The 23,734-nt window shown below is 42.4% G+C and overlaps 2 long non-coding RNA genes across 2 annotated transcripts in view; one reads left to right on the top strand and one right to left on the bottom strand.

The window, feature by feature from the left end:
• Nucleotides 1-227: 227 nt before the first annotated feature.
• On the bottom strand, nucleotides 228-1,164 carry LOC138301003 (uncharacterized). Its single transcript, XR_011205051.1, has 2 exons — nucleotides 873-1,164; nucleotides 228-372 (listed from the first exon to the last, which is right to left on the bottom strand). It is a non-coding gene; the product is annotated as an uncharacterized lncRNA (long non-coding RNA).
• Nucleotides 1,165-1,257: 93 nt separating this feature from the next.
• Nucleotides 1,258-23,734, top strand: part of LOC138301002 (uncharacterized) — a 90,559-nt gene continuing 68,082 nt past the window's right edge. The window contains exons 1-2 of the long non-coding RNA XR_011205050.1: nucleotides 1,258-2,717; nucleotides 22,872-22,925. This is a non-coding gene — a long non-coding RNA (uncharacterized lncRNA). The remainder of the gene's footprint in view (nucleotides 2,718-22,871; nucleotides 22,926-23,734) is intronic.

Genomic DNA, 23,734 nt, shown 5'->3' with positions numbered 1-23,734 from the left:
GACAGGCTGGCATGCACACCTCATAGGAGCTTAGCGTAGAGGCATGACCTGCCAAACCGTATCTCTCAACTGCAGGCAGTAGGTAGCAACTAAAAAAAAATCTTTCTTGTGGCCTTCATCTTACTTCTTCCACCTGGCCCATCTCTGATAGATCTCTATCTCTACATCTGTTTGGCTCAATGTACCTGTAGCAAAACGCAGTGAAAAGGACAACACGGGAGTCGGTATTCCAATAGTTTAGGGATGTTTATTGTTTATGCATGTGGTTGTGTTTTGTTTGTTGGCTCTCTTGGTTCCTCCGTCTGTCTCTGTGGGTCTACTTCAGTTCCTGATTCTTTAACCGTCTCCTTGTTTCTCTTCTTTTTCATAGGTCTCCCGGGAAGCACATGGGGGAAAAAAAGGAATAAAACAGTAAGTGTTTCGGTTGTTTTCTCTTTTCTTAACTATTCCTTGCTGTCCTTCTTCTTCTGTCTCGTCTTTCTGTTCTCTCTCTCTCTCTCTCTCTCTCTCTCTCTCTCTCTCTCTGTTTCTTGTGCTCTCCTTCTTTGTTTTAACCTTCTCTTTTCTTTCCCTGTGTTTCAACAGGTTTTTCTTCTGTAATTACCTGTTTCTGTTTTCTTTCTGGACCTTTCTGTTAGTATTGGCATCTGTCTTTTACCCACACCTTCCTTTTTTTTGTAACAGTATGACCTGGTACTTTTCTTACGGCGTTTACATTTCTTGTGCTGTGATTCCCCTCACCTCCCCTGTGCTTCCTGATTTATTATGTCTGCCCCTCCCTTCGTTTCTTACGTTTTCCCCACCTGTCCTCCCTTGTACCTTTTATCCCCACCACCCGTCCTCCCTTCCCCAGACCACAACGCGTCACACACCTGCGATTGCCACGCTTCTCCAGAACCATGGCGGGCTGCTGCGTTCTGCCTCCAGGTCACAGTGGCGTTCCGGTCTCCTCCTCGCCCCTCCTGGTTCGGATTCCGCCGGTCGCGGTGAAACTCCTTTCCTGGATCCCCGATCCTCCGATCTGGGATCGCGTCTCAGTATCCTCCTGGCCTCTCGCTCCATCTTCTCGCTCTTCCTCTCCGTCCTCCGCTGATTCTCCTGATTCCTTTTTCCACTCCTTCCTCCCCGACTCCTTCTCCACCAACCTTTTTAAGATCCCGCCTTCCCGCGTCGTCCAGGAAGTGGCGCTCTTATTGGCTGAAAGTCCTTGCTGTTCCGGCACCCCAGAGGCAGCGACAGCACAAGTGGGCAGAGTGTGCGGCCGGGTCCCAGCCAGCCTGTCACAGTACCCATCCCCTTACTCTCTATCTCAGCTTTCTCTACCTGTCCTCTGTCCATCTCTCCTCTCTCAATAGAACTGCCTTTACCCCCAACACATTCTATCTCTCATGACCTCACTCAACTCTCTCATTACCACTCTGAATGCCTACCTCTACCTCTCTGCCCGTCAACCCTCTCTACCCCGTCTCTCTGCCCTTCACTGCTGTGATTTCAGCTCACCTCCCTGTATCTGTCCTCCACCTACTCCATCTGCCTCTCAACCTCATCTCTCTATCTGTCTCTGTCGATCTCTTTGGGCCTGCATCTCTTCATATCATACCTCCTTCTGCCTCACCCTATTTTCATCTCTCAACAGCACTCCTCACTCTACCCTCTCTAATACTATCTCACCTCTCAGTCTGTCTCATTTATCTCACAAACTTACATCTCTCACTACCTCTTCTCTCTCTCTACCCTACCTCTCCCAACTAGCATTTCATTGTACCTCACTGTTTGTTTGTTATCTGCTTATTATGGAAGGATTTATTAAAAATATTAAAATTAAAAAAAATAAAGAGTTGTCTTCACAGCACAACTAACTTGTTTGTTACCTCACATCTCCACCTCCTTCCCTCTTCTTTTACCTCTGTTCCCTCTGCCTCAGCTCCCTCGATACCTTCCTTATTTCCCTTCACCTCTCTTTCTCTACCTCGTTTTCTCTGTCGCTGCCTTCGGTCTATCTCTCTTGGCACCGCCTACTCTATTCCAACTCACTGGCTACAGATCACCTCTCTTTCTCTAACTTCTATTTATAGTCCCTGTACCTCAAATCTGTCTCTACGTCTTTCAACCTCTACCCACCTCTCCTATTACCCCACCCACTCTCTCTAACGTTATATAAACCTTGTCTCTCTTTGTTTGGCTAACCTCTTTCTCTCTTCATTGAACCTCTATATCTCATCTCTCCTTCTTCTTTACAATTTTTTTTCTCTTTCTCACAATTATCTTCACCTGACCTGTCGTTCTGTACTTCTTCTTATTTTGAATCTCTTTAAATCGCCAATTTCTCTCCAATTTACTACTGTCTCTCTTTACTTCACCTCTCTACCAGTGTCCCTCTTCCTCGCTGCCTCGAGCTCTAACTCACCTCTATTTCTACCATACTTCTTTCTCTACCTCTCTTTCTCTACCAATAGCTTCCTTTTTCTGCCTCTCTGTAAATTCCTTTCTGGCTAGCTGGCCTTTCTCTCTTTAGCTTACGTCTCTTCTTACATCACCTCTCTACCTCATCTATGTACTTAACGCTCTACTCCCTCTTATTCATCTCTTTTTCTGTACCATTCTCTTTATCTCTATGTCCTTCTCATGTCTTCCTTCTCTTCCTCTTTCTCTTGCTGGGCAGAATCAGAGTTCACCGTCTAGAAAGAGATGTGCACCCATACAGGGATAAAGGACAGGTGAGGCAGCGGAACAGACTATGAGAGGACAGCATCAGATTCCATCCAATGGAGTGGTGTTCATTCTTGAAGCAGTACCTTGATTTTCACTTCTGCAGATAAAATGCCAGCTGTAAAATGGAATGAATTTGTGATTATGAATAGCTATCATTTAAAGTTACAGTTTTATTCATAATATCCATGTGTCCTATTATAATACCATGCACATGTCCAATAACCAACACCCAAAAATGTAGATCCAAGTGCAAGAGGAAATGGGCTTGCCAATGCTTGTTCAAACTTTCGTTTCGATGTTTTTAGCTAATGGATACTAGCCAAATTAAGCTATCACCTGTTTTTATGTGTCCTGGTTTCTAAATCATTACTTTATAATTCAACATAGTATGGCAATACGGGGGCTTGAATTAGTTGTAGATAGGTAGTACATTAAATGCTGTTCCAGACACGAGGCGAAAAAAAATCTATTTTGCTTGTGGCCTCATAAATCCTTAAGATGGCACTGACTACAGATGACCTCGCCTGAAGAGAATCAACAACCTAGCACGATAAACAATGAATGGACTTTGTTAAGGGACTTAGGCACTGCAGCATGGTCCGGCAAAATCCTGATTGAGAGAGTGGAGAGGTGGTGGGCAAGGCAAGACCTGTGTCAAGAGCTTTGGATCGGGTAAGAGTCAATGTGAATCTGCAGCAGACATTGCCTTGCCGCAGGAGAGAGAGCACTCAGGAAGTGTAACACCCCAGGCTAACCTGGTAAGATAATGTAAGAAAGTCAATCAATGGATTGGTAGGGCCTCACTGAGAGCTCAAGGCTTATGGATGTGACACATGGGAGTGAACAGGAACCTGCTGTGGAAGACAGGGTTCCACTAGTGCTGACTGTGCAGTCACAAAAAACAAAGAAGAACGGAGAAGACTAAGCAACAAACATTTACTGGGTAGTGGCAACAAAAAAGAAACTAGGTAGCCAAGTAGGTCTAGACAGTCTTAGAATATAAAGGCAAAGTCCTAAATCTAGAGACCAAACTCCTATTATATAAACTCAGGTTGTGGAGGTGGCTGACGTGAGCAAAACAGAGAAAATCCTTCTGGACTGCCTTGTGACTATGCATGAAAACACAGCAGAACAATCTGAGAGCCAATACTGGTGATTTAATCTAACGTGATGATTTAGACTTGAGGGAGACTGAGACAGAGAAAATGAGAACACATTTGAAGCTATGTGACAAAGTATGGGAGGGAGTAACAAAACTGGTAAATTTGAGGAGAATCACACCTAAATTGGAACTTTTCAGCACCATGTTATTGACTCAGTAACTAAACAGGGGCCTGCCTTGAAGAGCTGTACCCTTTGACCCAATTGGCTACGCTTAGTGCCTGGGTATTCGTGCCATCCAAGAGGCCTATAAACACTGCAGCCTTCTTTTATGTTGTGTCCCAGTGGGTACCCACAATATGGATGGAAGAATATGAAGTAAGGGGGACCTGTCTTTAGGTTGTATGTCAGAATATTGTTGATCAAAACATTGGCTGATATTTAAAAAATGTGTCCTAAATCTAATTTACAAAAATATAGTTGCGCTGGATGTAGGCTTTACATTCTTAACTTTAACCAGAGATGTTTTCAGGCATGGGCAAAGTGGGCATTTGCCCAGGGCCCCTGCCTTCCACGGGGTCCCATGGAAAAGTGATCTCCCACTCTATCTCACCTGTCTTTCCCTAGCTGACCATTTCTCCCTCTCTCGGCCTACCCATACTTCTCATTCTGTCTCTCTTTGACCTTTTTTAATCTATGGTTATTACGGGGCCATGGGCACAGCATATTTTAACTGTTTTTGTATTTTTTTAACTGCCGATTTCCATCAAATCATCTCCACATTTACAGGCTTTCAGGAAAGCCATGAAAACCTGGCTGTTTAATACTGAGTAGGATCCCTCCCACTTTTAGGTTCCTGGGAAGCAAGCAGCTCGCTATGCCATTTCAGCCAGCGCCAAGACACCTCCAGATAATTGTGCACTTTATAAGTTGATTTAACATAACATATCACCATTTATGAAAGTTTAATGTATATATCAATACGTACTACCCATGTGGGCAAGTGCTTCAGCACCCATTATAGGGGTTGTAAGTGCTATATAAATGTGGCACTACAATATTATTTGACATTTTGCAGGTTGGAATTTACAAAAAAAATGGGGAATTAAATTAATATTTGCCCTGAACGAGAACCCCAAAATTACTCTTGCCTGGGGCCCCAAGAATCATTAAGACGGCACTGACTTCAACAGGTCAGTATTTTTGTAAGTGATATTTAGGATACAATATTTTTGTCAATGTTTAGTTCATTATATTCTGGTATTGTATCTCATTGGGGCATCAAAAGCCCCAACAACCACAACGATAGGGGAAGAAATTTTAAGGGTACAAAACAAGCCTCCCATCTAGAGATTGGACTACATGGGAGGCATGTTCTCCCGTTGCCTGACTTGTGTTCTGATGTAAAGTGACAGAGGGAGTGAAATGTAGTCTTTACAAAAGGAACAGGCCAACTCAGAGGTTCAAACCTCAGTTTGATAACTGGCCAGAGGTAGGGAGGATACTGTTGAAGGGCCAAACATGCCACTTTGGAGTTTACACCAATAAAGCCTCCATATACTTGGGAAACATCGCTTACATTGCGGTGAATGCAATGAAACGCATTTACCACAATAGATTTACAACGCATATGCGTTTACCCCGCATGGCTTTACCATGCATGACTTTACCACGAATATACCATTACCACGCATGCCTTTACAACGAATTTCATTGTAAAGGCATGAATGGTAAAGGTATATGCGTGGTAAAGGTTTTAAAGATAAGTAAAGGTAAGTATTAAGTGGGTTGAATGATATATAGACATATATGTATATATATATATATATTACATATATATATATATATATATATATATATATATATATATATATATATATATATATATATGGGCATTTTAGATTTTAAGTTGGGCATGGGTTTTGGGGTGGTAAGGGTATTTTTAGGTTTTAGGGTGGGTATGGATTTTGGGGTGGTATGGGCACTTTTGGATTTTAGGGTGGTAAGGGCATTTTTAGGTTTTAGGGTGGGTATTGGTTTTGGGGTGGTAAGGGCTTTTTTAGGTTTTAGGGTGGCATGGGTTTTGGGGTGGTGAGGGAATTTTTAGGTTTTAGGGTGGTTATGGGTTTTGGGCTGGTAAGGGGTGTTTAGTTTTTAGGGTGGGTATGGGTTTTAGGGTGGTAAGGGCATTTTTAGGTTTTAGGGTGTGCATGGGTTTTGGGATAGTAAGGTTATTTTTAGGTTTTAGGGTGAGTAAGGGTTTTGGGGTGGTAAGGGCATTTTTAGGTTTTAGGTTGGGTTTGGGTTTTGGGGTGGTAAGGGCATTTTTAGGTTTTAGGGTGGGTATGGGTTTTGGGGTGGTAAGGGCCTTTTTTAGGTTTTAAGGTGGGCATGGGTTTTGGGGTGGTAAGGGTATTTTTAGGTTTTAGGGTGGTTATGGGGTTTGGGGTGGTAAGGGCAATTTTAGGTTTTGGGGTGGTATGGGGTGTTTAGGTTTTAGGGTGGGTATGGGGTGGTAAGGGGTGTTTAGGTTTTAGGGTGGGTATGGGTCTTGGGGTGATAAGGTAATTTTTAGGGGATTTGGTAGGTAGGGTTTTGGGTGGAAAGTTGTGTTTGTGTATATATATATATATATCTATAAATATATATATATATATATATATATATATATATATATATATATATATATATATACATATATGGTGCAAAAGAGATTGCTGGCATTTCTCGGCCACATCCACACTGTCGGGGTCGGTGCAAATAAGCGGAAGCTGGCCACCACTTGAAATTTGAAAACAGGAAACAAGTGCCTTCGTCCTGGCACTTGAAAAACGCACTCCAAAGGCTAGTGATGAATGGTATACAAAGTTTTATTGGCAACGCGTTTCGATCTCCTAGAGATCTTCCTCAGAGCCAGTAAAAAATAAAGTGCACTATCGCCCTTAAAATCTGCTAGAACCCACTTGCATTTATTTGGATTTTTTCTTGTTGCCTTATGTTTTGAATTTGCCATCCTATTGTAGGGATAGTGCAGACTTTATCTCCAGGATTGAGGAAATACCTTGGAAATCAACATATTTGTTGGTTACAATAGATGTAGTGGCATTATATACCTGCATTGACCACACTTTGGGAATTGGAGCGTGTAAACATTTCTTTCGTGACAAAGCTATGAATACGTATGATCACACTATGATGATATTAGACATGTTAGATTTTTGTCTTAGTAACAACTTCTTCATCTTCAACCAGAATTGGTACAGACAGGTGACAGGGACAGCTATGGGAAGTTGCTTTGCTCCAGGTTTTGCTGGCATCTTCATGGGCTGGTGGGAGCAACAGCATGTCTGCACGGATGACAATAAATCCTGGACGAGTCACATAGCCCTTTGGGTTAAGTATATCGATGACATTTTTGTCATTTGGGATGGCTCTGAAAGTCTTTTACTTGATTTCTTGAGGTTGATTTCTACAAATGAGATAAATTTGTCTTTTACTCATCATATTCATAGTAATGTCATTGACTTTTTGGATGTGCATGTGGAGATACAGGATGGCAAGGTATGTACCAGCTTTCATAGAAAAGAGACGGCTGGCAATAGTCTTCTATATGCACAAAGTCATCATCAAACTAACCTTAATTGGAGCATACCTTATGGCGTGCTGTTGAAGGCTGAACACAATTGTAATGGGGAAGCAGAGTATGAGAGAGAAGAGATTTTGATGCTAAAAAGTTTTCGAATTAGAGGTTACTCTCCTCAGGTCCTTCTCAGGGCACAGGATAGAGCAAGAAAAGTTCCTACAAAGACTCTTTAAACAGGGACCGAGTTTGCCCAAAGGGGAGGGCAAGGTGAGACTGATTACCTCTTTCAATGCTGAATCTGATGCAATCAGGAAGATGATCTCCAACCACTGGCATGTGGTGAGAGCAGATAGTGTGATTGGGGATAAGGTCTCTCCCTTGATTACTTATCGAAAAGCGAGATCAGTGAAGGATTTCCTGGTTCATTGTGATATGCAACAGTCTCGGCAACAGGTCAGCTGGTTATCTGAACAGAAAGGTTTTTACAAATGTGGCAAATGTAAAGCATGCAGGAATAGTGCCAATGTCAAGACATATACAATGCCTAATGGACAGGAAAAAAGGATTAATAAGTTGATTACATGCAATAGTGATTTCTATGTTTATGCTCTTGAATGTCCATGTGGCTCACGGTACATTGGCAGCACCATCTTTCCAGTGAAAAAACGTGTTTTAGAGCATTTGCGAGCGGTTAAAAATTGTGACAGGAATTATCCAATAGCCAGACATTGGGAGAAAGAACATGCTGATAGTTCTGATAATTTGTCTTATTATGGCGTAGACAGGGTGAGGCCTCAGTAAGAGGAGGAAATAGAGAGAGAAAACTCAGGATAATGGAATCGGAGTACATTGTGTGTCTTAACAGTAAGTCCCCGATGGGCCTGAATCTTGATGAGGAGCTTTCAGTGCATACTGGTGTTTAGTTTTGTGAGTCTAAAATGATCAATCATGTTTGTTGAGGATTTCCCCCTCCTTTTTCTAAGAGTAAACATGTATGGCAGATCGGGTTGTATGAGGTAATAAAGTGAAATAAGATTTTTGTTCCAGCATTTTTTATCTTATTTTTGATATTATATATGTATATTTTGTGGTGCACTAGATAGAACGTGTGTTTGTTGTTGATTTTTAGTAATAATATGTGCAGGTATATGTATATATAAAAAATAAAAAAGATTGGGGTATATCAACATAGGAGTAATAGAAATAGTAACAGAAAATTGAATAGAAATTGATGGCAGGACGTTGCAAGAGCAGATTTTGGATGATTTGAAATACACCATTTGAGTACTTTGTGACATCATATGGCCACTTGGCCTGGAGACATATGCATGAACATGCATGTTTGAGTCTTCATGGGTTTCTTGCATATGGATTGATATGGCATGACATTTGACCTTTGGTGGATGCCTAAAAAGAATTTATCCTTGATAATTTGCTCTACATCTGTATGCGTATGTGTGTGTACATGTATATGTATGTATGTGTACTTTGGGAGGACGTGTATGTGTACATGTATACACACAACACACAGATGTTGAATGCTTAGGATATTCATGTTAATATATGTATTTAAATCGTAAATATGAGTGTGTCTTGCTATTTAGAATATAATTATACATTAATGTATTTTTCACTTGGTATATTTTGGTATATGTTTTTCACTTTGATGGCGAATATTTGATAGTCTTTTGTTTAGGTCTATTGTTTGTCATGTTTTTTAAGGGTGATGAAGCAGAAAAAGAAAGGCTAACAAATATTCATATATCATGTAACAAAATCGTATAAGATAGTGTGATTTTAGCAAGGAAAAATAATGTATGTGGGAAAATGTGCCCACGAGGTAGTTCGCCATTATTAATAAACGAGCTTAATTAATCATGAAGAATCGAAAATGTATTAATGCGTCATAATTGCAGATGTATTTTATGATTTTATTCTTAAACTGTTATATGCTTAGCTTAAATTTAGCAGAGGCTTTGGCCTAGTTGCCTTCTCTAAATTTTAACTGCGTAGTTTTCACTTGTATTAACAAAGACATGTCTTATAGCTTTAAAACTGTATTTTTCCAGTAGGATGACTAATACACTTATCTCAAGGTTTTGTGCTAGGCAAGTTTCTTCCCCTTTGAACCAAGGTCAGTTTCTGCAGGTGCAGACAATAAAGACACTGATACAGAAATAATTGGCAAACTTTGTTGCTACTTGTGTTCCAAAGCTCCAAGGACACCTTATGCATAAATGAGTGCTAAGAGAAAGACATTATTCATTGGTCAAAATAAGCCACCCTATGAACCCTCCAATGGAAGACCCTGAAGAATTTGGAATGTTTTCTTACTTAAACCCACTGGACAAAGAGAAGTCAGCCATTTTCTTTGATGCCATTTGAAGCCAGATTCAAGACGCTATTTTGGTGACACTCTGATGCTTTTTCTCTATCCCAGAGAGAGAGACTTTAAAGAATTCTCACCCTAGAGATTTTAACTTTAACTTTACCCGTCTTGCCCATGCAATAACTTTTGCCCCATTTTCCTTGCTGCTGTATGGAAAACTTGACTTAAACTTTGCCCCTTTGAAATCTGCCCCATGCTGATTGAACCGGTACCTGAAGGACGAAGACTTACCTTGAATGCTGATTGTATTTGGTAATTAGGAAAGGATAAATGTATTATTCATTGTATTTTCCTTCTTAGGTACCAACTGCTTATTTTGACAGAGCCTAAGCTAGAAGTTTTCTAAATTTATGTTGATTAAATTCTTTTGCATGAAGCCCCACGTGCCAATGCTAATCAGAGGTTAGTTGAGGTATTCATTTGATGCACCATGTTGAATTGAAATCTTGTTATGCTGACCAATGTATGAAATTAGTCAAATTCAGTTACTCATATTAGTGATTTGCATTGCTATAACCGAGTGCATTATAATCCAAATCTTGCGTAGATTGCGTTTCTTCCGTCGCTATGGACATAGAGTAATGTTCGTATATGTACACCATTTGATTTTGAGACTTACTTATATTGTATTAGCTTTGTTGATATAGGGAAATAAACTCATTAACCTTTAAGAAACAGGTGTGGTTATTCATGACTGAAAGGTCATGGTGTGTCTAATTACTGATTTTCTGTTTAATTAATTTGTTGTTTGATTACTAATTGAGTTTTGGTTATTGATTATAAGGGGTTATTGATTATTGATTTGAGGGATCCGACAATTCTTTGGATGAGGAGAGCTCAACGCGGTCAAAAGATTCACCGACCTCTGGCGTGTCCAAGTATAAGTAATTTGTAAGGACTGGACGCGCTATCAAGGGCGATAGTGCACTTTCTTTTCACTGGCTGTGAGGAAGATCTCTAGGAGATCGAAACACGCTGCCAATAAAACTTTGTATACCTTTAGCTACTAGCCTGTGGAGTGCGTTTTTCAAGTGCCAGGACGAAGGCACTTGTTTCCTGTTTATATATATATATATATATATATATAGTATGTTATACATACCTTTAGTTTTTACCATGAATATGCCTTTACCAACTATGCCTTTACTACGAAATTTTCATGGTAAAGACATTCGTGGTAAAAGCATATGCATTGTAAAAACATTTTGTGGTAAGTGCATGCGTGGTAATGACCATGCATTGTACTTACCGTGTTGTAAAGGCATGCATTGTAAGTGCATGCCTTGTTCCATCAAACAACCCATATACTTCAATGCACAAAGTAAGGCTTGAACGCAACGGTCTAATATGCGTAGTGGCCAAGCCTGTTTGTTTGAATAACAGACTTTGAATGTTCAGTAGGACGTGGACCCTTTATTGCGTGCTACAGACCACCATTAAAGTATGTGTGGAGCATAAATGTGCACTTTATGATGCCACACAGAATACAGGGAATCCTGGTATGTTTTGGATTTAGAAGTTAAGCATTCATATTCCAAATTCTTGAAAAATTAGTCCAAAACCTTTCCTAAATTCAAACCTTCGTGGGAGAAACCCTCCCATGGTTCATCATATAACCAATTTGCTTTATCAATTGAAATTCAACACCTAGACATGCTTTGTGCAAGAGCAATAGAAGTAAAAGCTACTTGCTAAAGTCCGATAATTATGGTCACATTTTCAGTGATATTTCTGCCCCCCAATATAAGAAAAATCTAACTAAACTGGTGAGCAAACAAAGAGTTTGTTGTGTTGGTGTGGGTCCAGGATATCAAGTAGGGAATATTATGCTAAATGAATATAGAAACCAAACTATCAAGTACAAAGCTATCCACAGGTACGTATGTATTGGATTTCTATATCTAACTCCAGATATATGTAACTCCACAATAAATATTTCTCTCTCTATATAGATATATGTATATATATATACACATATATATATATATATATATATATATATATATATATATATATATATATATATATATATATATATATATATATATTTTCAAGGTACATAGGCGTGGAGTTAAGAACAGTAAATCTATACTTCCTTATGTGCACTTTTATTTTGATCCTCGATATTCTGGCTACAATCACAAGTATCTCGTTATTCTCCTAATGAATACTCCAGACTGCAACCATTCGGTTAAAAAAACCTAGCGAGGAGATCGCAGCTCTTCCTTCTGCTTATGGTGAGCCATTTAGGGATGATTGTAGAAGGCTAGTGTTATCCAATAAGTTTATTGTGACCGGCTATTTCAGTGCCAAGACTAGGAGCCTAAAGCAAAAGACCTCCTAGAGTATGCCCAACTTCTGCGTTTTCTCCATAAAACCCTCTGCTATGTATGTTTAGACTGTAGTCTTCCTGGGCAGTCAACATGTGTTTCCAACAACTGCTCTGAAGTCTCAGCTCGAGCACAAGCACGCGCCCTCTGTTTATAGGCCTGCATCCTGCAAACGTCCCCTTTGCTTACATTCCCTCGCCCCTGCGGAAGGATATTTAAAAACATGGGACACTGTGTAGTCTGTGGGCGCTCAACCAGCAGATGCATTTACATGGATTTAGCGTTCGGAACTGCCCCCAGCCCTCCTGCCTCTCACCCTCCACCCAACCTCCGCGACGTCGTGGCCTTCTCCACCTCAAAGAGTTAAAGAGCATCTGGGACCTGGGTGAAAAGTTCTTATTGAAATGGACTACTTAATCCTACGTATGCACCTACAGGGGAACAAAGCATGTACTGTCACATTGTTATTTAACATCCAACACCCTTCTAACCCATCATCTTCTCTGCGTTGCTCTCTCAAAATTGTTAATGTTTTGTTTACCGCGATTCTGTTGCTATTTACAGAGCAAAACATATACAACTAATAAAAAATATTCATTTCGGTTCATAACAGCATGGCAAACTAGTTGTGTCACTTCATCTTGAGGTAGTAAACCGTTTAACGAGTACTTCTTCACATGAATTATTTACCAGCAAATGCTGCCAAACGACCCATTCATTCACATATCAGTGTATCCAACCTTTATATACCTAAATAATTAAACCTGCCTTTACAAACGTTCATGGTCGACGGGCTACTGGTTAAGGTTTTTGAAAAATTCTACATTTTCAAGTGGAACACATCCACAGCTTTGTGCAGTGGCTCAGCATCCTCCTTCTAATACTCCAGGGTTCTCCGCGAACCACACAGGCTTTTGAAGAGGTGAGCCTTGGAGGTTGGCGTCAAACCACATGTGAGCTGTCATCCCCTATTGAGTATTCCTCCATCATTGCTGTGGAAGAGTATATGGCTCCAATGTTGCCCAAACAGAAAGCTTCTCACTTCGGGCAGAGAGCGTAGACAATAGTATGCTGACTTCTAGACCACTGCTTTCATTTGGAGTACAAATAATAAGGCACTGGACAACAAAAGGCCCAGGATTCTTGCTTTCTCTAATGTGGATCACTGTGTTAAGGCAGCGCATAAGGGGGTCTGATACTCTGCATAACACGATCTCAGATTTTTCTCCACCTCAGACATGGATGCTTTCCATCATCTAGAGTAATTTTCTGGTTTAGAACTTTGTTGAGGTTTGCCTGGCTTTTCACTTTGTTCTCCAGTCTGATATATCTGGGTTTCATCGGCTACTTTTGAAATGGTACCAGATACTGCTCTAACACCACTGAAAATAGGTGCATATAGATAATTAAATCTCAGGGAATCCTTCTGGGATGACCGTTCCTGACACCTTTCGTGTGGTTGATTGTTTTTACTAATACACTCTTTCTGTCTCTGGTCATTGGAGGAGAGGAGCCAGTCGAAGGAAGTTCCAGATGTCCTTGCCCATTTTTTTCATCTTCCCCGTAGCACCTCAAGTTACATCCTTCCTTAGGCTGCAGAAAAGCTCAGTAAGATTAAGACAGTTTATTGTCCGCCATCGAGGGAAATGAGGAGGTCCATGCTTGTACTGCTTCATATATTTGCTCCTTGCTCATTATCAAGGGTAATGAGGAGGTCCTCACTTACATGTTTGCAATTTTTTTGCACAAAGTTTATAGAAAGCTTGTCACATCACTTTCAATTATTTCTCTAGGGTTCCGGATAGTTGCACATAACTCAGTAAATAACTATATATTTGGCTCAGGTGATTTTAGGGTGGAATGGCTGCATGTGTCAGATGTGTTATATTTCTAACCTTCAAAAGAGATGCATTTGCAAAGTGGTGTTGATGACTGCAGGTGACTGCAGATGTTCAAGTTTAGACACTTATCCAGGAAATTCAAGCCTTCCGTTGCCGCTTCTGCCTCTTCCAAAAGTTTGAAGAAGCTGGTGTGATATGCAGTGTAATTTGTAGCTATCTGTACAATATACTCAACAAGCTATAAAATGTGTCTATTAATGTAAAGTTATATTATATAATGTTATGCGTATTTGTAGAGCATACTATCTGTGGAAGGGTATCTGTGCATTAGGGAGGTGTGAGTCTAACCAAACCTATGGCCTAGTGGAACTACTCAAAAAGCCAGGCCTTCCACTCTTGCACAATTCAAAAAGTGAGTAGGAGGTTCTTGTATGTAGAAGTAGGTTGTTTCACATTTTAGAAGTGATGTAGAAGGCTCACCCACAGGATCTGGTTTCCATATGCATGCAGTGTGTTCAACTAGGAGTTCAGACGAGCTGAGGTGTCTGGAAGGTTTGTTAAAGAGGATGCGATTGTTGAAGAATGCTGGGAAGTGTAATGTAGTGCCTTGAAAGTGTGGGTGAGGAGTTTGAATTGTGCTTGTTTGTGTATGGCGAGCCAGTGTACCTCCTTCAGGTGTTGTATGATGTGTCAGCCTTCTGTTGATTTTTTGTGAATCCTGGCATAGACTAGTTTGCTTGTGACAAGGGCGTGCATGATGGTATTCCTGGTATTTATTTGGAGCCATTTGAAAATCTTACTCAGCATCCTCTGGATATAAAAGCATGAGGCAGTGATGCGGTTGACTTGAGTGGTCATGTCAATGATGATCTCAAGGTTCATGGCATGGGTGGTGGATATTTGGCCCTAGCTGTGTTGGTCACCAGGTGGAATCCCACAGTGAAGTGTTCTTCTGGAAGATAACAATTTAAATCTTGTTGATGTTAAGCTTCAGCCAGTTGGCCTAAATCCAGTGGATGATTTCAGTCATGCAGGCATTGAACTTGATTTGGGTACTGGGTGTCTTGTCCGTGAGAGAAAGAATGAGTTGTGTCATCGGGATAAGAGTGGATTTTGATGAAGTGAGGGTAGATAATGCTGGCTAGAAGGCTCATGTACGTAGGAAGGAGCAGATCCATTGGAGTCCATTTCTCTGGATTCCAGTGTCGTGTAGGCATTGGATGAGGATAGGGTAGGTGACTGTGTCAAACGCTGCAGAGGTTCAAGAGGATGAGGGTCACCATAGCTCCTCCATCCAGAGTCATGAGAATGTCATCTATGGTGATGATTAATGAAGTTTCTATGCTGGGGTTGGGTTTGAAACCAGATTCATCACCAAGGAGCGTCAAGAAGTTGGTGGTCATTGATGCATTCTGTGAGGTATCTGATGAAGATTTTCTTTAAGACCTTTGCTGGAAACGGTATCAGGGAGATCTTTCTGTAGTTTACAAGTGTTGAAGGATCAGCAGAGGGTTTCTTCTACAATGGAGGGCAGTTGACATGTTTCCAAGAAGCTGAGAAGGTTGCAGCAGAGCTGGAGGCATTTAGAATGGGAGAGAGAGTAGCATTAATGGGTTGCAGTCCTATGGAATAGACATGGTAGGGACAGGGGAACAATAGGGCTTCTGACTAAATGAACTTCATGGTGGTGGCCGTTTCCTATATTGTGATGACGGGCGATGTGGTTAGCATTGGTTCTTTGGATAAGATCTGGAGGCATTTGTTGAGGCCTTTTGGATCTGGTTGCGGTTTGACTTCGCTGTTAATGGAAGTGATTCTGTTGCTGAAGAATTGAGAGAAATTACTGAGGTAGTCCTGGGTGGGATCATCAAATTGGAGATGGCAGTTCGTAAGGTGAAATTCTTCATGAAGGAGAAGATTTATTTGGTTTTGTTGTTGCATTGATGCAGTTCACCAGAGAGGTGTGTTTGGTGGTCCAGATCATATGGTGGAAGCGTCTCAGGGCAGATATGAATGGGCTACTGTCTGCATTGTCCTGGCTCATTCTCCACTTGCCTTCCAGTTGCTTTCAGTGGCATTTCATCAGTTGGAGTTCCTCATTGTACCAATGAGCATGGAGTCTATATCATGTTGTATTAATGTGTTTGAGGGGTGCCAGAGAGTTGACTCGGAAGGTGATTTTATTGTTCAAATGATGGCTTTGGGGAGGCTGTTTATGTGTGGGTCGATGGGTGGTTAGAGCGGTGTTCTAGTCCTTGTCAGTGATGCAGTTCCAGTTTCTGCAGACAGGTCTGATGGCAGTGCATGTGCTTTGGACAAGGACGGGGATGGTGAACTTTAAGGGTTGTAGTCTGTCCAGGAGATTAGTGTGGGCTTGTCGACTCGGATGTTGTTGAAGATGGTGAAAACAGGGTCCAAGAGATGTTCAGTAATGGGACTTAGTTCCTTTACTTGTTGGGTGAGGAAAGGCTTCCAAGGTCTTTGATGAGTGCTTTTGAGTTGAGGTTGGCATGGTCTTCCAGATGAAAGCTCAGGTCTCTGAGCAGAATTTAATTGCCAGCATCAAGTGCAAACGGTGCGACAATGTCTATGATGGTGTCAGTGAAGTTGGTGTGCTGTCTGTAGATGAGAGAGCCACTTAGGATGAAGATGGCTGTAATGTAGAGTTTGAATGACAGGTGTTCCATGTTGAAGGATGTGGTGTCTGTGGAGATGGTGCAGCTAGTGACATTCTTGTGGATGAGTGCAGGTGAAGTATGTCTTGCCTGGCGATCTTGTAACTGGTTGCCTGTGGCGATGCCAACTTTCTATGAGGAAAAGCATGTGTGGGGCATTGTTGTGCAACAGCTACAAGATCTATGTGGTGTGTTTAGTGAGTGAGTGGGTGTTAAGGAGCTTGCACGTCAGTGCGGGGTGTTGTGTGGATGATAGCAGGACTGTCTGAGTGTGAGAGAGTGGGGTGATGTTGATGTGGGTGCAGTGACTGTTGGTTGTCGCGAAGTGCCTGAAAACTAGCAGTAAGGGCAGGGGAAGGTTTTCTCAGTGTTGTGCACTGAGACAGGAGTATGTGGAGCACTGGGCTGGGTTCAGGGCACGGTGGTTGCAGCAAAGTAGCAGCAGGAGAGGGTGGACCAGGGTTCCTGGTTCTAGATACAGTCCAGATGTGAATGGGCGCAGATGGGCTTGCCTTTGGTTGCCCTCAGCACACAAGCGGCATGCCTGTTGAGTCAGGACTGTGGGCACAATTAAGTAGGTCCTGGGAGGGGAAAGGAGTGATGTTACTTCATGTGCAAATGGATGATGGGAAATCCAGTGAGCATTTACATAAATGTAACAATTATATAGCAATAGCTGTTGATTCATTCATGACATTTGTGAGCCATACTAAAGCGAGTCCAGTAGTTGGTTGACGGAGCATCTTCTTCCCTATTTTAATGCCCACTTGTTCTCAGTGAGTAGTAGTAGTCTACCAGCTAATGATACTTCTCCAAGGCCTGGTTCAGGGATTGACAGAACAGACTCCAGCCTTTCCAAACTTACAGTTCCTCTGCCTCATTTAAAATCTGTGAAACTACTCGTTTTCACATGTCAGAGCCTCAATGGACTCTGCTGTTAAAAACCCTTGACCCAGTAACCTGCTAAAATTCTGCTGGGTTACAGTGCTGGTACCCCTTCCTAGAAGAAGGATTCAAAGCACAACAACACCAGAACAGTAGCAGAAAGGAAGATGGTTTAACTCATTCTGGGAACAGAATAACCTCATGTAGCTAATGGGACCCAACTCCAAGCCTCAGTGAATGCAACATTCCTGTAGGTCCCCCTGTGACTGGATTCAGCAAAGATGGTGCCCCAGAAGTGCAACTGATGAATGTGGGATGGTCCAGACTCACCACACTTCAAACAACAGGTATTGCTCCTACACCAAGACAGAAGAGGTGTTCAGTTTTATTCTCTGATCTTTATGCAGGCTAACTGGGCTCAAAAAATCTTGTGACTCACAGATAGTTCGATATTCGGAACATCCCTACAGCTCTCAATATTTTGATGCATCCTAAACACACGTCCTTCATTTAACTGGACCCTGTGCAGTTCTTCCAGGTGGTTATGGACCAGCCTGGTTTACTAGAACACTATGGGGGTTATTACAACTTTGGAGGAGGTGTTAATCCATGCCAAAAGTGACGGTAAAGTGACGGATATACCACCAGCCGTATTACGAGTCCATTATATCCTATGGAACTTGTAATACGGCTGGTGGTATATCCGTCACTTTACCGTCACTTTTGGGACGGATTAACACCTCCTCCAAAGTTGTAATAACCCCCTTTGATGTTCTAAGAATAGAGTCTTGCCCAGCCTCAAGCAAAAGAGCCACCAGCAAACGCTTTTGCTCTGATAAACATCTTCCCAGCACTGTAGCCAAGGTCCATATGATGTAGGAGCTACAGACTGTAGGGGCTGGGGTCTCTCCACCTTTCTAGCTAAAATGACAGTCAGCAGCACAGGCTTAGGGGTTGGGGCCATTGGTACTAAAGATGGGAAACTGACAGTAAACAATGACATGGTTCGGAAAATCGTAATCCCTGACAACCTCTCTTTACTGACAACGCATCTCCAGTTTTGGAGTGGGGACCTTAAATACTTGAGGCATACAGGCTCTCATGCCTACTATAGACATGAGACAGCTGGTAGAGAAAACTACCCATCTTATATAGATGGTGTTGCTATGAGAATCCATGAGCCATGTCGAACCCAATGAAGCACACACTGACACACATTGCACGTGCCCCAATTAGAAGGAAAAGAAAAGAATCCCAAATGTGTTGGAATGAAGGAACTTTAGTGCAGCAGAGAGCCAGTAGGAAATCTGCCTACAGATATGCAGGTAAAAAGGCATGGACCTCTGAAGTGCAGTATTCTATTCCCATGTGAAAGTAATACTGTGAGAAGTTATGAAGCTTTTCAAACTGGGAGACCGGCTTTGAGACTCGGCGTTGGCTCAACATCCTGTGATTCTGGGCAAATCATTTAATTTCCCCAGGCCTACAAAAATGAATGGTTCTACAGTATGAGTAATGTAACTGGTGCTCATGCAAAGTGCTCAATACCTTCTTGGCCAGTTTGTGTTAAATAAAACTGCAAAACAACATATTAGGCTTTGCAACCTGAGAGACTTCAGCTTCAGCAGCTTTTGACTGCCCCAGGAAACTGTTTCCTCTTCAGCAACATGTCACAGGTTGTCTTCTGTTGTTGCACTGTCTGCATTGGAAGTAGGGGTGCAGGAGGTGCTGCCGCTTTTAATATTTATTCTAGGAGAGACTATCAAATATCAGAGGGCCTCTTTTGACTAGCGGCAGATAATTGCCTACTCATAGAAAGTTCTATACCTTATATTGGGCATTAACATATTAATAACACATTTTCGCTTTACATCTGTTCCAGGCTGCAATATTGTCGGATTCCCCATGCAAATTCTGGCAGGTTTCACCTGAAAAACCGTTTGCCTGAAAGAGGTGCCTTATTTGTAAACAATTTGGACTCCTAATCCAAGATCAAATTTAAGGTCAGTAAACTACACTCCACATTTTAGCCATATATTAGTTAACATGCATTCAAAAGTACACGGCCAAACTCACATGCTCACTTTGAAGCTCTCCACGCAGCTGCCTTGGACAGCTGGGTGGAGACCAAGCACAGGCCTAAAGGGCCTGAAAGTGCGTCTGGCCAGGCCGCTCCATCCCGTCCTGGCGCTGCTCCGTGGTGATTACCAGCATGAAAGCAGAGCCAGGATTGCTTAGGGACGTTTCTTCTTCCACTCTTGTTGGTCGGAGATTAGGAAAGACACAGAGGACGTCACATAGGGTGACCACCCGTCCGTAAATTTCACGGACTGTCCGTAATTTCGCCCTGCTGTCCGTTGTCCGTGATGAAAGCTTTAACGGACGGCATTTGTCCGTAATTTTAGCCTTTCACCTAAAGGGCAACGGAGGCAGGGCGAAATTACGGGCAGATCAGTTTCCCCAGCTGGGCTGGAAGGCAGGGGGTCTCCTGTGCTCTGAGGGAGGGAGGGGCAGACAGATAAGAAAAGGCCTTCTTGCCAGGGGGTCTCCTTCCCTAAAGACTTGCAAATGTGGGCAACTGGTAAATCTGCAAATACAAAGGGGCTTGAAAACCTTCATTGACTTTACTAAAAGGAGCCACTTGAAGTTTTCTGGTGGCAAAGATATTTCTTTCAGAGAGGTATTGTAATGGTTTTCCAAGGTGAGCTTTGGAGTGTGTGGTTTTAATGGAGTGTTATAAAAAATTTTGAGTACTAGATATAAACTGTATATTATTCAAATCTGTATTTGAGAAGCGCTTTTTTTTTTAATTTAACCGAAATGTATTTGCGCATTTTGTAGCAGCCTTTATTATAATGTAATTGTATTTTTTTACAGTTCTTTCAGGTACCTCGGTACCTCATAGTACTAACAAACATTGGCAAAGCCAGTTGGTCTCATCTACGAAAGAGTTATTGGCTTTGCTAATGTGTTTTAGCCATTAGCCATGTTATACACTAGAGTAGCTGCTGTTCAGCATGGCTTAAAGCTAGTGGCATAGTGGTGTGGAGTGGAGTAGAGTAGCCTAGGAGCAGTGGCGTAGAGCCCAGTGGTGCAAAGTACAGTGCAGTGGGGTACAGTGCAGTTGTTTAGAGTGCTTTAGCGTAGAGTGCAGTGGTTTAGACTGCAGTGGCATGGAGTGGCATGGGACAGAGTAGAGTGGCATACAATAGAGTGGCAGAGAGAGCAGTAGTGTAGAGTGGTGCAGTGGCATAGATTGCAGAGTGGACTCACGTTGCAGGGAGTGCAGTGGCATAGTGTAGAGTGGTGCAGAGTAGGGCAAAGTGCTGTAGAGTGGAGTGATGCAGAGTAGAGTGGCATAGAATGCAGTAGTACATAGTTCATTGGTGTATAGTACGGTGGTGGAGAGTGCAACACTGCAGAGTAGAGTGTCAGTGCAGTGATGTTTTGTGGAATAGAGTGGCACAGAGCAGTGGCGTAGAGTACAGTGGTACAGAGTAGAGGGCAGTGGCGTGCAGTTGTTTAGAGTGCATTGGCGCAGAGTGCAGTGGCATAGAGTGGCATGGGGTAGAGTTACATAGAGTGCAGTGGAGTAGAGTGGCATACAATAGAGTAGCAGAGAGTGCAGTAATGGAGAGTGGTGCAGTGTCAGAGTGCAGAGTAGACTCATGTGGCATAGAGTGTAGTGGTTAGATGGTGATCCATAGAATGGTCAGTAGGAAACGATGAGCAGTGCATTAAGCCTTTCTTAAAAGTCTTTACTGGTAAACCCCATCTCATGCAGGGAGGTGGGCAGAAAGCCAGTGAGCCATCCATTGGACATCTGCAGCTGAATAAAAGCATTCTAAGTCCAGAAGATCTAATCCATCTGCAGTCACAGTTAGCTTTAGAGTGGAAAGAGCTCCCGATGGCGCCACAGTGACCAAATCAGATGTGTGGCCTGTCTTAAGAAGGAATGAAGGATGAGCAGGGGAAGGTTTGCAAAATAATACTATCAATGGGGTAGCACACCGTCTTCGCTAGTGCCACATCGCCTCTACAGAAAGCAGAAGAGAAGACCAAAAAGCAAACTGGGCTTGGAGGGACCGTTCGCTCTGCCGAGATTTTCATCCTGGAAATCAGTGTAAGAATGGTAGATATTAATCATTAGGTATCGAAAGGTAACTGGTTCCCAGTTCAATCTGAGATCTAATTGTGTATGAAGGCGAAAACAGTGCCATATGTTAAAGAAACACTAATTAAATTTTAAAATGTGTAAATCTTGTTTGTGCAATTAACATTCCAAATATTTTGAAGATTCTATGTGTACTTGACACTTAGGGATAACCCAGATCTCTAGTTTGGCTTTTGCTCAATTTCAAAATCATATAAAGACATGGACTAAACAGGCAATTGCCTTGCACAACCTTGCGAGGGGTCTGGCCCCTGCTCACCCTTCACAAGCACTAACATGCAAACCACTGCACCAGAAGAGTTTGCCAAGGTGGATGGGTGTTGATTGTTCAACCACTTGACAGAGCCCCTTCTGTTTCGCTCCTGTGTGCAGACAACTCCCCAGGTACCCAATACCTTCAAATAGTCTTGGTGGACCCATCTTGTCTGATTTTAGGAATTGTCCCACCTTGTTTGTCTCTTCTTTATTTATTCAGTTGTTAGCAACAATCCTGTGAATTACTTGCCGTGGATCTCCCATTTGATCTCGATTTCATCCTACTCTTTTATTATCTTTGATTGGTAGTCCGGGCTCCCATTTCTGAGATAAATGTAGAGTCCCAAACATACACTCTAGTGCAGTGAGACTACAGACAAGTTATGGGTACATCACATCCTGTCATTAGGTGTGAGACTGTCACCCAGACCATCTGCCCTGCCTCTTTAAAAAAAATTAGGTTGAAAGTCCATGGGCGGTTGGGGTAAGCCAGATGTTTTTGTTCAATTTGTTTAAACTAGCATAAGGTTAATTACCTTAATGTTTCCCAAACTGTTTGCCAGGGGTTTTGAAATGTTCAGAAACATAATCAAAGTGTTGCTGTTACTTTCTCTTCAGGAAAGATCGGATAGATTTGGGTAGGGGTGATGGCCTTGGCGTGAAGGGCATTCATTTACTACTGAACAAGGACGTAATGTGACACCTGAATGTAGCACACCAGGAGGCAATCACAAAAGGTCCACAGTGAATAAATAGTGCCATGTTAAAAAAGAGTAAATAAATGCACTGACAGCATAGTGAGGCATGGCATCTCTTGCGTGTGTCTGTAAAACTGACGTTTGTTCTTGAAATTTTGTCCTGAATTTTGACCCTTTGTCCTGAATTTTTGTCCTGAATTTTGACCCTTTGTCCTGAATTTTTTACAGTCCTGTCCAGAATTTGCCTCAGTGCCAGGTGGTCACCCTAACGTCACAGCCTGGGTAAGTAGAATTATTTTATTTTTAATTTTACTATAATGCATGCTTGCGTTTTTATTGTGCATTCATTTGTACTGTTTTCACTTTTTATAATGCTGCGGGGCACTTTGCTAGCCGCACCACTTTGATATATTACGAGCCGCTGCTGCTTTATCTGCGGAAGTGTCCCTCCCCATTCACACCGTTCTCCGCCTTCCTCACACATCTGAGCTCTCACTCAGCACCCTAGATCTCTCACCAGGTCGGACCACTCCAAGCCCGCAGAAGCCACCACCCTATTTCATAGTCGTGAGCAGTCTGTGGCTGTCGTGTGGCCCCTCGTGTATCACCAACCCCCACGCTTTTGGCTCCTCCTCAGGGGCGCCCTCTGCAGCCCGTGTGGCACACGGAGACTCCTACCCTTTATGCCCCCCCCATTCAGCCGAGGGCCCATGAATATCTATGAAAAGTGGTAGTCTCCTGGGAGCGTTATCACATTCTTCGGGTAGGAGGGTATCGTTTGGCGTCACACCACTGACCCCCCACCTTTCCCTGCTTTTAACCTCTCACCATCACCAGGAGGGGTTGCTACAGGACCACCACAGATGCCCCGATCCAGTGCTTCAAATCCTCGTCAGGAGTAGTAAGCGCTATATAAATACAATTTGCAATTGCAATTACAGGCTCCTGCCCAAACCATATCCTCGCCCCAAAAATGTAAAGTGCGTCAGAAGAGTTTCACCTTGCCTCTGGCGAAGCCGTGGCAAAAGCCCCCCATCTTTGCTGAGGCGAAGTTTACGACTTGACCGAAATATGCGGCAAGTAGAAAGCTT

The sequence above is a fragment of the Pleurodeles waltl genome, chromosome 6 (assembly GCF_031143425.1).
Source record: "Pleurodeles waltl isolate 20211129_DDA chromosome 6, aPleWal1.hap1.20221129, whole genome shotgun sequence".
Taxonomy (NCBI): domain Eukaryota; kingdom Metazoa; phylum Chordata; class Amphibia; order Caudata; family Salamandridae; genus Pleurodeles; species Pleurodeles waltl.
This window is presented reverse-complemented; position numbering and strand designations above follow the sequence as displayed.